General features: G+C 32.7%; 1 pseudogene; it reads right to left on the bottom strand.

Annotated features, from left to right (window-relative positions):
- Positions 1-878: 878 nt before the first annotated feature.
- Positions 879-1,571, bottom strand: LOC148934128 (major allergen Pru ar 1 pseudogene; annotated as a pseudogene).
- Between the last annotated feature and the right edge of the window lie 15,803 nt (positions 1,572-17,374).

The raw sequence follows: 17,374 nt of genomic DNA, 5'->3' as shown, positions 1-17,374 counted from the left end.
TACTAAAAAATTCAAAAGATAATTGTGGTGAAGCAGTTGTTAAAGATGCCCTGATGCATTTCAGATATCAGTGTTAAAATGCCCTGATGCTGCTTCTGTGCTTCATGTGTACCCAATTCATATATCATTCTGACAAGCATGAATATGATAGTATGAAACTGCATTCAATACTCACAAAATTACCTGTATATATGTAGGAATAGGATTTCTTCATTTTTCGTCAATTGGTGATTTTCTTAATCTGAAATTTGATCATTGATACTTCCTTCGCCCATAAAAATTAATCTCAATTATGGATAACACGAGTTTTAATGAGAAATTGGTAAATTAAGAGCAAATGAGAAAAAGTAGGTGAATTAAGAAAAATAGAGAGAAAAAGTGGGTAAAGTATAAAAGACGAGAAAAAAAACGGGTAAAGTATGAGAGAAACTTTTCATTTTTAGAAATGGGACTATTTTTTATGGACATTCAAAAATGACAAAATGAGACTATTTTTCATGGACGGGAGGAGTACGTAATACGCATATTGTATCTGAGCCAAGCCAATTTGGTCTTTTTCCATTTAGATTTATCCTTAATTTGATTCAAACCCAACACAAAATATTTGAGGCAATACATTATTATTTTCACAAATATGAAGTAATGTTATTTTAGTAAAATAAGATTTTTTAAGATATTGAAACATTAAATATAACAAAGAAACTACTACAAGAGTACATATATATTCATATAATAAGACAAATCAAGTTTAATAATTTTCAAGCAGTACATTCTTCCACAACATTTTATTGAAAAAGTGACATCTCAAAGCTCCAAAACAAGCCATAATTTATTTAAAACTGGTAAAATTAACAGAGGCTAGTTATAATTTTTCCAGTTTAGTTGTATTCGTTGGGGTTTGCTTGGAGGTAAGCTTCAACAGCCTGGAAGAAAGCCTTAGCTCCTTCATGTCCTTGTTTGATCTTCTCTTGAATCACATTGTGGTTATCTCCTTTGGCGTGGTATTTGCTAGTCACCTTGTACACACACCCTCCATCTTGACTGTCTTCAACCTTCATGTCATACGAGATGAGCTCAAAATCATCTCCGAGGGCTCCACCTTCGATCAAAGTGTACTTGCACACACGATTTGCCTCATCGATCTCATTAGTTCTATGCTTTGCGCTCTTGATTTGGTCTCCTATTTGACAGAATTATAAGAATTTTAAAGTTAATTTCTTCTTTTATATAGGAGTATAAACTATTTGAAATATGAAGATCGATTAGATGGTGTCTCAAATAGTATATCCGAACTCAAATATTTCAATATTATTGATGTTTGATTAAACCAATCTCGGTCCATGATACATACATTCAAACACTTAAAGACTTTTAGTCTTTTATCCATAACTATGTATTTTCTAAAGGCAGTGATTGTGTCACACCTATTCATTTGACCCATGACTAATATTATTATAATTTATACCCCTCGACAAATATATGTAATATTACTATTTGAACTTTCAAAGTAAATAAACAGTAGTAGATACCTTAAGCCCAAGTGATCAACTTGACGGTACCAGCGCCGCCATCACCGTGAATGGCTTCGAAGCTCTTGAAGAATCCTGGCAATTAGTGGCGGAGCTAGAAATTTCATTATGGGGGGTCCAAATTTAAACTTAAATTACATAAATTAAATTATAAGGTTCAAAATGTAAAAGTTAAATGCAATCACATCATAACATTTGTCTTCTATTCTTCATCTTCTGAAATTGCTGCATAATAATTTCATTGGTAACTTTAACAAACAAATCATTTTCCATATAAGGAATTAAGCAATCATTCAACTGATGAAGAATCAAAGGAAGAAAGTTTCTTGAAATAACGATCCATATACATACAAAAATAGTCAACACTGATTAAGTTTGCAAAATATAAATCATATACAAAAAAGGATAAAGTTCATCTTATGCTTCACAACTAAAAGAATGAAGAGTAAACAAAATATACAATATGCTCAAATCTAAAATGTTGCTGTCACAAATCAAATAGTGTAAAACTATTATTAATACATATACATCAAATATATATATTGTAAAACTATTAATACATACACATCAAATTAAGAATATGAGTTAAAGAATTCCTACACAGAACCGCCGGCCGTAGCCATGGAATTACATAAGCTATCTTCTTTCTCTCCATTTGAATTTTATGTGTACCAATTTAGAGCTTGAATATGATTATTTAGAGCATCCACAACGGCGAAAAAAATTTCGGCCGTCCGTCCGTGCCGCTGCAGCTCGTCCGTCCGTGCCAGCGGCACGACGCTGCTCTTAGCTAAGAGCACGTCCGTGCCGCTGAGCACCCTTACGTGGCAGCGTCTGATTGGCCAACGGCATAGCCGTTGGCATATTCGATTTTTTATTTTTATTTTTTTTAAAATTTGAAATTCATTTAAAAAAATGTTTTTAAATAAAAAAAATATTTTCCCACTTCCCAAAAAATTATATCCGTTTTCTACCCACTTTTAATTTATTTTTCAATTTTTTTTCCCCAAAATTCACATTTTCGTCTATAAATACCCCCACTTCAACACAAAAAAAATCACATTCTCATCTATTCTATCATCTACATTCTCTCATCTTTTTTCTCATATTCTCTCATCTAAATTCCCACCACACTACACAATGTCCGGCTCCGGCGATCACCCCTCTGGCAATCGCGGTTGGAACCACGATTGGTTCGACTCCGACTCATTCCCTAGTCCGGAAACGCAATTTAGGGCCACTCCTCAAACCCAAGGTTTGCAAGCTCCGAGTGGCTACCGTCCTTGCCCGGTGCACGACCAAAATGCCTCCGGATTCGGGTGGGCACCCGAACCCGGATCAGGAGGGAGCAGCAGCTCTACTCCTACTCCTACTTCTATTCCTACTCCTACTCATCCTGTTCGTGGCACTCGCACCCCGTACACTCCGGGTGAGATGATGGCGATGTTCAAAGTCTACTTGACAGTCTCCGAAGATCCGGAGACTGACACGAACCAAACCGGGGAAACGTATTGGTGGCGCATCACTCGTCTTTACAATTAAACCCGGCCGGGGGAACCATCTATCGCAATGATAGTATGGTGCGCAATTGCATGTTTAGATGCAACGAGGCAATCGGGAAGTTCCAGGGGTATTACCTCCAGGAAGAGCGGTCGGCGGGGAGCGGCACGAGCGAGCTCGACAACATCACTGCCGCCTTGGCGACCTACCAACGCATGGAGTTCAAAGCGTTCAAGTACCTCGATTGTTGGCAGGAGGGGCGCCTACATCCGAAGTATAAGGGCGGCGTATTAGCATCCTCCTCCAGCTCCTCCAGCAAACGGTCGAGGTCGGTAGCCCTATCCGACGGCGCCTCCGATGATGTGGCTACCAGCTTGCCGGAACTAACTTGGGTAGCACCGACGCTGGCCCAAGCAGTTCCCGTCGACCGCAAGGAAGGAAGAAGGCGACGGCCACCCGCCGTCACGCCTCGACTCCATCCGCCCCCGCTCCATTTGTGCCTCCTCCACTACAACACGTTGTGGACCCTCTTGGGCCAACTCTATTTGAACGATACGTCTAAGATGACTCCGGAGCAACTTGCAACACATGAGCAAATGATACGGGATCTCAAGAGGCAATTCGGGATAGAGGACTAGTCTTCCACGTGTGTAATTTTTAATTTGTAGGATTTTAATTATGTATGTTTTTTTTTTCTAGGATTTTAATTATGTATTTTTATTTTTTAAGATTTTAATTATGTAATTTTTATTTTTTTAATGTATTTTTATAATGTAGAAATGTTTTTAGTAATTGAAGTATTTAAATTGAATAATAGAATGGTGGGATCCTTGAGCTTGTCCTTAGCTAAGAATACGGATATGGGTGTTGTGCTCTTAGCTAAGGACAAGGAGTAAAAGTGGGTTCGGGCCCACTTCCAAGCTCTCAGCTAAAAACACGGATGAGGATGCTCTTAGGTCTCAATTCACATAACTATTGCATTCAAACAAAAAAACAACATATATAGAAAAATCAATTGAATTATATTTGAGTTTTAAAATATACCTAGTTTTAGATAACCAGATTTCAGATTACGCTGCACAAGGAGTAGAACTGCAGCAGAAGGAGAAAACTAATTAAGAGGAAATGATTTATGGAGCATATTTTGCTGAAATCTATCTTTAATACTAGATATATATTGTAAATTATAATTAATGTGAAATTACTAAAATACCCTTAAATTTTTTAAAAATTTAGTGGGGGAACCATGGCCCCCTGGCCCCACCCTCCCTCCGCCCCTGCCGGCAACACCTTGGGCATGAGGTTGTCGGAGTCATAATGAATGATTTGAACAATCTTGCCGGAGGGATTGAGCTGCTAATTTGTAGCTCGTCGACGATCACACTACCCATGATTTCCAAATAAAATAAAACGAACAACTTAAGAAAATTATAAAGCTGGAATTCTTAGGGAGAAAGAGAGTGAGTTGATTTGTGGTGGAACAAATGGCACTCTATATATAATGGTGTACGCAAGGTTAAAATTGTCATATCACAGTCAACTATACATTTATAATAGTAGTATTTATTTATTGACGTCTTCGGATTGCATTTGTACTCTTCTCTCTAGATAAAGTTCCAGTCAAACTAGTTTGAATTCATGACAAGATTTATCAACTAATTTACACTTATCTAGATGGTCGTCATTTCATTGGTTTCTAGCCGATGAAATGAAAATTTTAACGATTGACGATTGCCAATATCGAAAATCGTAAAAAAAAATACTTAATTTATATTTCTCGTATTTAAATATAAATATTCATTTATTATCTGATTTTAATTAATTAATAATCTTTGCTAAGAGTATTAGAGTGATCGATTTCATTTTATTATTTACTATGAAATAAATTCCATTCCTCTAAGTTTACACCTAATAGAAATCTTTTCTTAACACTTCCTAGGAATATTATTAAACAAATTTTCTCAGGAGACGATTTAGTGTAAAAACAACCATAGCATTGCAAGCTATTACTTACCACTATTGAAGTTATCAGGACTATTGTGCTACAGAAATTTCGCTCATTTTGATAAATCACATGCAATAGTGCATAATTAATGGTGTATGCATAATTAAGAAATACCAATAGCCGGACCTCCTCTTTCAGTAAAAAGCTAAAAATGACTTAACTCAATGTAAAATCGGTTAGGTGTTATACAACAATGTCGTTTATTTCTTAAGCCATGAAAACTTTTGGACACAATGCAATCTTTTATGTTAGATAGTCAAAACTTATTTAGGTTGTTGAATATTGTTTTACCTCTTCAAGAATCTGATTGATTGATGACATGATTCATTATTCAATATATAGTACGGAAGAATTAGGCTTGTTTCCTTTTTGAAATTAAATACCTATAAAACATATCATAAATGAATAAGCAAACACAATATAATAAATTAACTTAAAACGGGTAAAGAGTAGATGTAGAGTTTATTGGATACAAACAACTCGAAACATGCTTTAGAATATATAAACTCTAACCGTCTCTCGCTTAAACTCAAACTCTCTCACTTATACTGAAAGCAGGTCTTGGCCCATGAAATATTAAACTAACAATCATTCCACTTGACATTTCAACTGCCTTGTCGTAAAATCACTTTATGAAAATATATGTTGGTTGTTCTCTAATATTATCCTGGTAACCTTAATGTATCATCTAGGGATGGGCAGAAATGCTAAAATACCGCACTCACTGTACCAAATAAATACCGAAAAATTTTGTATTTACAATATACCGCAAATTGAGGTGCGTATGGCAAGTTTTGATGGTTTCGCCGAAAAAGGACGACTACGGCGATGTTTTCGCTTGTTTGTGATTCGATTTTCAAAAAAATAAATGTTGAGTACTAACTTCGTAAAACGGCCATATATTTAAGGCAAACAATGTACTTTAGTCTTTTACAAACTACATTTAAAATTTGCAAAAAATACCAAATTTTGTCAAAAGTTTATGATTTATCCGACCAAGGCCCCCATTTTTTCCCTACGAACCAAAATACACTTACCTCAAAATTCATGTGGTATTACATAGCTCACGCAAAAAAAAAAAAAATTAGTGGTAGTATTTTGCTTTTATTAAAGGTAACAGTTACTTATTAAAATATATTAGTTCTCATATAAATTTTATTATACTAAAGTTGTTGGTTTATCATAAATTAAGTTTATTAATAAGATTAAATTTTAAATTTGGTCCTGAAAAATGTACTTTCCACTTCTTTAGTCATTGAACTTGAAATAATATTACTATAAGAATTTGAAAAATACAAAATACTCCATCCGTCCCTGAAAATTTGTCACTTATTTCCTTTTTCGTCAGTTTTAAAAATTTGTCATCTTTCACTTTTACCATTTTTAGTAGTAGACCTCACATTCCACTAACTCATTCTCACTCACATTTTATTTTAAAACTAATATATAAAAGTAGGGGGTGTGTTGTATTGCTAACTCGCACCTAAATTGCTAGCTACAATTAAATGATAGACATTGGATCATGAAATCAAGGTACAAGATCATCCATCTATGAATATTAATATAATGCACATAAAGGGTGTATTTATGTCAGTTGACCAAAAGTTTGTTATCACCAACTTTCAAAAAACATCCAAAAACTTTAAATAATTATAACTATCTCAATTTAAATTATTTTTTTACACAACTTATATCAAATTAAAGATAATTTTATAAGGATTCTAATGAGATCTCACTTGCATATATTCCAATGTCATATTTGAAAGAAAAAAAATCTTGAATTTTCGTATTTTTGGGTAGCAGTTCAATGTCAATATAGTTATCATAATATGTCAATTTAGTATATATAAAATGTCAATGCTAAATTGTGTTGACATATTCAATGAATCGTATTGATATGTTAATAAACTATATTGACATTTTGATCAAAAACTCTGATTTTAGTAGTTTTCTTATCTTTTTAAATTTAAATAATAATAAAACGAAATTATACGTGGCAATTTGTAGACCACTATATCTCTACTAATCTTATTGTTTTAAATTAGTTGTAGTTAGCAATTAAAGGTTGAGTTAGTGATTGATGACACCCCTAATAATAGGACCAACATGCCACTAACTTTTTTCTCACTTTCTATTATATTTTTTAAACCCGTGCGGGGTCAAATAGTGCCAAATTTTAAGGGACGGGGGTACTTTTTGTCCTCTTATACCCATAAGCCTTAAGAAGGCACAAATGTCAAATTCTTTTTTTTTTTAATTATTTTAATTGAGAATGTTATAGTTTACTATTCATATACTTCTATATCATATATATATATATATATATATAGGACTGTGATCAATTGAGATTATTTCGGCTAATTGAGAAATGAGGTGCAATATCAGCCACTCATTTTTATTAAATGAGTGGTCCAGATTTTGCCACACAATAAATATTTTTATATTAATTTAATATGAAATGGTAGAATTGGTAAAATATTTTGATGTTGTTCAGACAATGCAGCCCCTGCCAGCCTCCGGCTCTTCAGCTCCCACGTCTCCGCCTTCTACGCCAGAATCCCCTGCAAAACCCCCACCTGCGATTCCCTCCGCCGCATCACCACCGCCTACAACCGAACGATTCGACCTCTTCGATTTCTTCGATCGCGAATCGAGCTTGTTTCACGATCAGATCTCAATTACTATTAACCAATCGTTAGAGATCGAGAAATTGAATTTGAATCTGAACAATCGGAGGAGCCTCGACAGCGGCGGTGGTAGGGCGGTGTGGTGGGTGGAATTCTGGAGCGATGCGGTGGATCGGCGGAGGAGCTCGAATTCGAATTCGCCGTCCTCCTCGCCGAAGAGGTGCGTCGAGGAGGCGAGATCGGAGGCGCCGAGGTGGGTGGGGGAGTACGTGGCGCGGATCGGGGCGGTGCTGAGGGAGGGGGGAATCGGAGGTGGGGGAGATCGTGGAGGTCTCTGCTCCAAATCGATGGTGCGGAGGGTGGGGGGAATGCGAATTCTGTGTATTTCGGAACAATTAGGCTCCCTCTCTTTAATTTTATTAAGAATTCGAATATTTTTTTGTTTTTGTTATGATTTTGGAGTGACATTACTCAATTTGCATATTGCTATTCATAAAATTTGAATTATTCACAGTTTATTGTGATTCGATGCTTGGCATTGCTCAATTCTTTGCACTATGCCAGTATTTTTTAGTTGTTGACATCTTAATACGAGTCATTGACATTTGATATTCTCGGTATTGACACAAAAATAATATGTCGTTAACATGAAAATATTTGTTGTTGACATTGATTATTTGTAAAATATTGATGTTGACATAAATAAAGTTTGTTGTTGACATCGTAGTTGACATAAATACCATTTTTTGTTGACATCGTAGTTGACATTTTAATACGAGTTGTTGACATTCGATATTCTCGGTATTGATATGTGAATTGTAAGTGTTATTTGTTAGTTGTTGACATTTTAATACGAGTTGTTGACGTTCGATATTCTCGGAATTGATATGTGAATTGTAAGTGTTATTTTTTAGTTGTTGACATTTTAATACGAGTTGTTGACATTCGATATTCTCGGTATTGATATGTAAATTATAAGTGTTATTTGTTAGTTGTTGACATTTTAATACGAGTTGTTGACATTCGATATTCTCGATATTGATATGTGAATTATAAGTGTTATTTGTTAGTTGTTGACATTTTAATACGAGTTGTTGACATTCGATATTATCGGTATTGATATGTGAATTGTAAGTATTATTTGTTAGTTGTTGACATTTTAATACAAGTTGTTGACATTCGATATTTTCGGTATTGATATGTGAATTATAAGTGTTATTTTTTAGTTGTTGACATTTTAATACGAGTCGTTGACATTCGATATTCTCGGTATTGATATATGAATTATAAGTGTTATTTTTTAGTTGTTGACATTTTAATACGAGTTGTTGACATTCGATATTCTCGATATTGATATGTGAATTATAAGTGTTATTTTTTAGTTGTTGACATTTTAATACAAGTTGTTGACATTCGATATTATCGGTATTGATATGTGAATTGTAAGTATTATTTGTTAGTTGTTGACATTTTAATACGAGTTGTTGACATTCGATATTTTCGGTATTGATATGTGAATTATAAGTTATTTTTTAGTTGTTGACATTTTAATAAGTGTTATTTTATTGAATGTTGAAGATTTGAAGATGTGAATGTTGAAGATTTGAATGTTGAAGATTTGAAGAATTGAAGATTTGAATATTGAAGATTTGAAGATTTGAATGTTGAAGATTTGAAGATTTGAAGATTTGAAGATTTGAATGTTGAAGATTTGAAGATTTGAATGTTAAAGATTTGAATGTTGAAGATTTGAATGTTAAAGATTTGAAGATTTGAAGATTAGAAAATGATTTCAAATACAATTTAATGAAAATACAATTATACCGCCGTGTTGACATAATGTGATAGTTATTGACATTAAGTTAATCTTGTGAATTAGTGGCTGAGATTGCATCTCATTTCTCAATTATGACCAAAAATCTCATCCTAACAAGACCCTATATATATAACTCTATATAGGAAAATGATCAACACAAAAATGCATCTCAATACAAAATCCAGACCAAATCCTGACCAAGAGATTTTTCAATCTAATGGTCAATAATTAAAGAAAAACACTGTGGGTCATTATAAAGAAGTTTTAGGTCATATTATAAAATTTGGGTTTGGGGTCATGTTAATATCATTTTATGTCATCCTTATTATAATGACATAAAAATATGCTTACGATGACCTAAAAATGACCTCTGTATGCTCGGTTATGTATTTTTGTATTAAGAATGGGTTTTACATAGATCAAAACTATATATATATATAGGGATGTGATCATATCATAACCCATATTTATGGTGATAACCTAATAACCCTCATTTTATGGACGAAAAATATCATTTTATGGAACAGAATATTATTTTATGGAATAAAAGTATCATTTTATGCATGCTGAAAAAATATCATTGTATCGTGTATAAATATCATTTTTAGTAAAAATGATACTTTTGACCCATAAAATGATAGGGTTATTAGGTTATCACATAAATATGAGTTATGATATGATCGCACCCATATATATATATATATATATATATGGGTGCGATCATATCATAACTCATATTTATGTGATAAATATATATATATATATATATATATATATATAACCCTATATATATATATATATATTGGTTTGTGTTAAAATGACAACACCTCTTAAGGTAACACCATACCACCAATCTTAGCCAATCATTTGTACACATGGACGAATAATCAGCTGCCATGTGGCAATCATAAAAATTGCTCAAGGGTAAATTTTCACGGACTGCAATATCCAATACGCTAGACTGCAATTTTTCCCGCCTACAATATCCAATACGTTGGACTGCAATCTATAGATTGCAGTCTAGTGTATTGGATATTGCAGTCTAGTGTTTATAATATTGCAGTCTAGCATGGTGTCACAGTGTCATTTTAAGAGTGTTGTCATTTTAACGCACCCCCATATATATATATATATATATAGGGGTGCATTATAATGATAACCCCAATTTGTGTGATAACCCTATAACTAAATCTCCACCACACATTTTTAAAATATGTGGTCTAGATTTAATCTAACAAAACTATCATTTTATCAAATAAAACTATCATTTTCGGATATATTAAGGGCAAAATTGTCATTTCAATTTTAAAATTGGTGGGAAAAAAGAAAACGCTCTGAATTCATCTCATACTCAAACACTCTGAATCGAATTTCAAACCCTACGAATCGAAGGAAACACTCAAACACTCTGAATCGCATTTGAAACCCTACGAATCGAAGGAAAAATCATCACAATTCTGGAATATGTCGAAGGAAATCATAGTTTTTTCATCGAAGAAAGGTTGGATGAAGTTTATTACTTATTTCACTTTTGATTTTGATCGATTTATCATTTTGCTGATGATTTTCTCGATTATTTTTAGATTCTGTAGTTTTTTAGTGTAGATATTTCTTATATTTATACAATATCGTTCATGCATAACAATATATGCTGCTGGTGTGTGTTTTGCTTTGTTTATGTGTGTTTTGCTGTGTGTGTTGCTATGTGTTTGCATGATCTGTTTAAATGTAGATAAAATGATAGTTTCTGATAAAATGATAGTTTCAGATTATAAAATGATAGTTTCATGGGATGTATGGAATAAAATGATAGTTTCTGAATGAAAAAAATGATAGTTTCATGGGATAAAATGATACTTTATGTTTGTTTGTGTGTGTGTCCTGATGCTACTGCTGCTGTGTTTTTGTGTGTGTTGTTGTGTGTGTCTCTGTGTTTTTGTATGTAGAAATTGTGCCTTTGCTTGATAAAATGATACTTTGGGTGCATAAAATGATAGTTTCTGAAAATGATAAAATGATACTTTGTAAATAGTGTTTTGTTCTACTTAAGTGACAAGTTATTCCCTCTCTGCTTTTTTAAACTCATTGAAATATAGAAAATGATAGTTTCAGAAGAAAAAATGATAATTGCCCTTGATAAAATGATAGTTTCAAATTATAAAATGATAGTTTCATGGGATATGGAATAAAATGATAGTTTCATGGGATAAAATGATAGTTTCTGAATGAAAAAATGATAGTTTCATGGGATAAAATGATACTTTATGTTTGTTTGTGTGTGTGTCCTGATGCTACTGCTGCTGTGTTTTTGTGTGTGTTGTTGTGTGTGTCTCTGTGTTTTTGTATGTAGAAATTGTGCCTTTGCTTGATAAAATGATACTTTGGGTGCATAAAATGATAGTTTCTGAAAATGATAAAATGATACTTTGTAAATAGTGTTTTGTTCTACTTAAGTGACAAGTTATTCCCTCTCTGCTTTTTTAAACTCATTGAAATATAAAAAATGATAGTTTCAGAAGAAAAAATGATAATTGCCCTTGATAAAATGATAGTTTCAGATTATAAAATGATAGTTTCATGGGATATGGAATAAAATGATAGTTTCATGGGATAAAATGATAGTTTCTGAATGAAAAAATGATAGTTTCATGGGATAAAATGATACTTTATGTTTGTTTGTGTGTGTGTCCTGATGCTACTGCTGCTGTGTTTTTTTGTGTGTTGTTGTGTGTATCTCTGTGTTTTTGTATGTAGAAATTGTGCCTTTGCTTGATAAAATGATACTTTGGGTGCATAAAATGATAGTTTCTGAAAATGATAAAATAATACTTTGTAAATAGTGTTTTGTTCTACTTAAGTGACAAGTTATTCCCTCTCTGCTATTCCCTCTCTGCTTTTTTAAACTCATTGAAATATAGAAAATGATAGTTTCAGAAGATAAAATGATAATACCCTTGATAAAATGATAGTTTCAGATTATAAAATGATACTTTGACTTTATATAATGACATAAACTGTTTAACACACTGAAATCTTTTGTTTATTAGGAAAGAACATTCGTGATGATGATGATGATGATCAACGTAGAACATTAGCAGAAGAAGTAGAACATATAAGAAATAAGAAGAAAAGAAAGAATGACGATACAACTGATGGTAAGACAGCATCAAAGAAGAGCAAGAAAAAAGTTGTTCAAGATATTACAGTCATTAGGATAGCAACTTTGGCAGGAAGAAGGAATACTGACTTCTTCGTTGACATGCTTAAATCTCTAAACGAGAATCAAAGAAGAGCTGTTAGAGAGATTGGGTTTGGCGCACTCCTAAACTTCAATATAAGAAGTTTCCCAAGAGCATTAGCGTATTATCTAATCAACAACTTTAACAGTAAAACTTCATCAATTGAGTTGAACAGTGGGGAATCACTGTTTTTAGATGATGAAGATGTTCACATAACTCTTGGGGTTCCCGATTGGATCTTTACCTATCAATAAAAGCAAATTTCAGAAAAATACCCACATCAAAACTGAAATTGCTAAATTCTGTAAAGGTGGAGAAAAAAAATGGTGCCAAAGTATGTTGTAGAGCAGATGGAGAGAGACAAAGAAGGTGGTGAGTTCTTTAAATGGACTTTTATGGTTCTCATGGAGTATGCCTTGATTAACACTCCTGCTGATGGAAATTTGAGGCCAAAAAATTTAGATTACATAGCTGATGTTGAGAAGATCAAAGAATACAATTGGTGTGGCTATGTCATATCCAGATTGCATGAAACACAAAAGAGGTGGAAAAAAGACATAGCAAAGATATTTACCGGGCCAGTTATCTTTGTAGTGGTAAGAATATATTTGTTTTCCATTGTCTATGAATCTATTTACAGAAAAACTAATATTTAGTTTTTGTTTAATGTAGGCTTGTTACGTGGACAGGATTCTCTTTGAAAAAAAAATGGTGCCAAGATGTTACCCAACAGTGAAAGGATGGACTGCGGAACTGTTGAAAGATAGACAAAGAGCAGAAATGGAGAATTCAACATTTGGTCTGGGTCATATGTATGACCGATATAAAAAGCAGCCACATGAAGAAAATGATAAAGATGACGAAGAAGATGAATCTCAAGATGTAGAAGTTTTGAAGACAAATGATCATCATGATCATGATGAAGTGGGGACAACCAATGAATGGGAGAATTTCATAAATGAATGGAAGGGAGCTGCAAAGGATGTTAAAGCCTCAATGTTGAAGATGGTTGATGTCCTTGAAGCAGCGCCGGATAAACTCAGGAATCTCAATAGCTTTAAGATAATCTGTGATACAACGAGAAATGCAATGGGATTGAGAGAGGAAGGTGTGAAGCATGTTATAGAAAGTCAGGATACAATGACACAGGCTATAAACAATGATGAAACTGATGATCCTGAATGGATTGATATCATGATTGAGTTAACTAAAGCTGCTGAGAGGACATATATATTGAAAAATAAGAATGAGTTCCCTACCTTCACTCTGATACCTGAATGTGATGACAGTCCTAATGAGAATCAAGAATTTAATCGGGAAAAGGATGTGGAGAAGGAAAAAGATGATGAGGTGGAAAACGAGCAAGAGAAACAGAATGAAAGCGAAAAGGAAAAGGCTAATAAAGCAGCTGTAAAAGAAAAGGAAAAAGTTTCAGAGAAAGAAGTTCAGAATGAAGAATATGAGGTAACTTTTAAAAATGATAGTTTAAGTACATAAAATGATTGTTTATATGTTTAAAATGATATATGTTTGATGATGTTTTTTGGTAGTTCTGTTTTATTTGAAAACTGATACTTTTGAATCATAAAATGATAGTTTAAGCGGATAAAATGATACTTTTGCCTGATAAAATGATAGAAATTGTGCTTTTGCATGATAAAATGATAAAATGATACTTTTGCCTGAAAAAAATAATAGAAATTGTGCTTTTGCATAATAAAATGATAAAATGATACTTTTGCATCATAAAATGATACTTTTGCATCATAAAATAGTATCCCTTCTGTCAATAACAATTTATATTTTTTTTAAATGAAAGCATGACAGAGTTGATAACATAATATCCACTGTCATCAAGGATATAAATGTTGAAAAAGGGGATGATGAAGTTTTAAAACAGAGAGAAGAAAATTTGAATAAGGACAAAGGGAAGAAGATGGTTTCTCAAGATCAAGATCCTCCAGTCGAAAAGGAGAAGGAGAAAGTGGTCAGAACAACAAAGAAAATTGTTGAAGCAATGTGCTCTCCCTACAATGTCAGAGCAGTAAATCTGAAAGGAAAGCTGAATAAAGAAGAGAGAGAAATAATGTACTGGTTGATGAAAGATGAAGAAAGTGAACAGTAAGTTTTGAATTACATAATTATATTCTTATTCAATTCTTTTAACTAACATTAAATATGAATTTGAAATCAGTTATGAGGTAGTTTATGAGAACGACAAGATCACATTGTTCAAGATTGACTTCCACAGCCTTGCTCCACATTCATACGTCAGGATCAACATCATAGATGCATGGGCTGTGTTCCTCAACTACAATGAAAAATTCAAATCAAAGGCATCACCGAGTCGTCTTTTCATCAACACCACACCTACGGTACAGTAAACGAGTAAATAAATAATAGTATTACATTAAAAGTTAAAATATATTTACAAAAATGTAAACATGACAGATTTACAACATTACTGCAAGGAGATCTGGTTGGACTGAAGCAGAGAGTCGAGAAAGATTTTGCTCAAACTTGAATGAATTTGTGTCACAGATTGAAAATTTCAAATGGGAAAATTATGACCTGGTAAGTCATAATTAGATATACATTACAGAACAAGGGTGCGTTATAATGGTAACCCATATTTATGTGATAAGCTAATAACCCTATCATTTTATGGGTCAAAAGTATCATTTTTTCTAAAAATGATATTTTTCGTCCATAAAATGATATTCTGTTCTACAAAATGATACTTTTCATCCATAAAATGAGGGTTATTAGGTTATCACAATAAATATGGGTTATGATATGATCACATCCCTTACAGAACAACATACCTATATTTTTGAAAATGACATTTATATATAATGTTTTGAAAATTAGATATTCTTTCCAATCTGGGCGTACGAACATTATTATATCATCTGCTTCAATCTCAAAATGCAAATGATGGATGTGATTGACAATTCTCTGGTTAGTCAAGATTTACTTGAGAAGAAATATGAAGATGCACCAAGTACTCTGGTATGTTTAGTTAAATGCATTCAGTATTTATTAGTTAAAATGCATTGACTATAATTCAGTAGGGAACATAATATAATTTTTAATCAACCTCATGTATGTTTTGTGTTATTTGAATAGAGAAATTTCTTCCGAACTTATCTTGGAAATGGACTCAATCCATCAATGGGAAGAACTGTCAAACTGTCAAAAAAGAAGAAATTGATGTTGAAAAGATGATTAGAGAATTTAAACCCCCTGTATACTAACTTCTATGACTTGATAATAGCGTTTTGTAATAGTGGTTTCGAATATAATCACCCAAATTATCATTTTATCTGCTACAAGTATGATTTTGTCATTATATCGTTTTATCAGTCAGAAGTATAATTTTATCATTTTATCTGCTGAAAGTATCATTTTATCAACTGCGAGTATCATTTTATAATTTTATAAGTCAGAAGTATCATTTTATCAGCTTATATATCATTTTGTGAGATTAAAACATCATTTTATCCGTTGATAGTATCATTTTATCAGCTTATATGTCATTTTTTCCAGCTTATACATCATTTTATAAGGTTATTGTCATTTTATTTGCTGCGAGTATCATTTTTTCAGGTTAAAGTATCATTTTATCAGTTTATAAACAAAAGAATGATGTTATCAGCCAAAGTATCATTTTATCAGTCAGAAGTATCATTTTATCATTTTATCTGCTGAAAGTATCATTTTATCAACTGCGAGTATCATTTTATTATTTTATAAGCCAAAAGTATCATTTTATCAGCTTATATATCATTTTTTATGTCATTTTTTCAGGTTAAAGTATCATTTTATCAGTTTATAAACAAAAGAATGATGTTATCAGCTAAAGTATCATTTTATCAGTCAGAAGTATCATTTTATCAACTGCGAGTATCATTTTATCAACTGCGAGTATCATTTTATCAGCTTATATATCATTTTTGATGTCATTTTTTCAGGTTAAAGTATCATTTTATCAGTTTATAAACAAAAGAATGAGTTTATCAGCCAAAATGTCATTTTATACACCTAAAATACATAAACTATATCAAATGGCTTCAATCTGACTTCTCATTGACTCTACCACAATTTCTTGAATCATGACGACCCATCTCATGACATTTACCACACCGTCGTAGAGGCTTATTTGCTTTCCTTATTGCACTCTGCCTCTTTGCTACTTTGCCACTAGTTGATCCTTTAGTACTAACAACGTCTGGAGGATGTACATCAATTACATCAGGTACTGCCATTCCATAAAAATCCTCAACCATCTTCTTCTTTTCAATGACTGAAGGTGCTGCACAATTTCCAAACGTATGCTGTTCCAAATCATCAAGACCAGCACTTAACAAAGACAAATGATCCATACTTCCTTCAGACTTTTGGACTAATCGATAAAAGTTGGAGAACAACTTTTTCTTAACTTCCTGCTTTTCATCCAAATCTGCAAGATAAAAGATAACATTATTACAATAAGTACTATCATTTCTCTGACTGAAAAATAGAATTTTTACAAATAAAGGTTAAAAATGGAACACATGTTCAAATGGTTGTTGTTCCTCAGATGGTAGACCATGTGCTGCCTTTAGTAAAGAGATCTTCAACCACCTTCGACCAAAATATTTCTCAGGAATGAGATT

The sequence above is a fragment of the Salvia hispanica genome, chromosome 1, assembly GCF_029641045.1.
Source record: "Salvia hispanica isolate PSC_SH4W2 chromosome 1, Shi_PSC_v1, whole genome shotgun sequence".
NCBI lineage: Eukaryota > Viridiplantae > Streptophyta > Magnoliopsida > Lamiales > Lamiaceae > Salvia > Salvia hispanica.
Note: the sequence above shows the minus strand (reverse complement) of the source record. Positions and strands in the feature narration are given on the sequence as shown.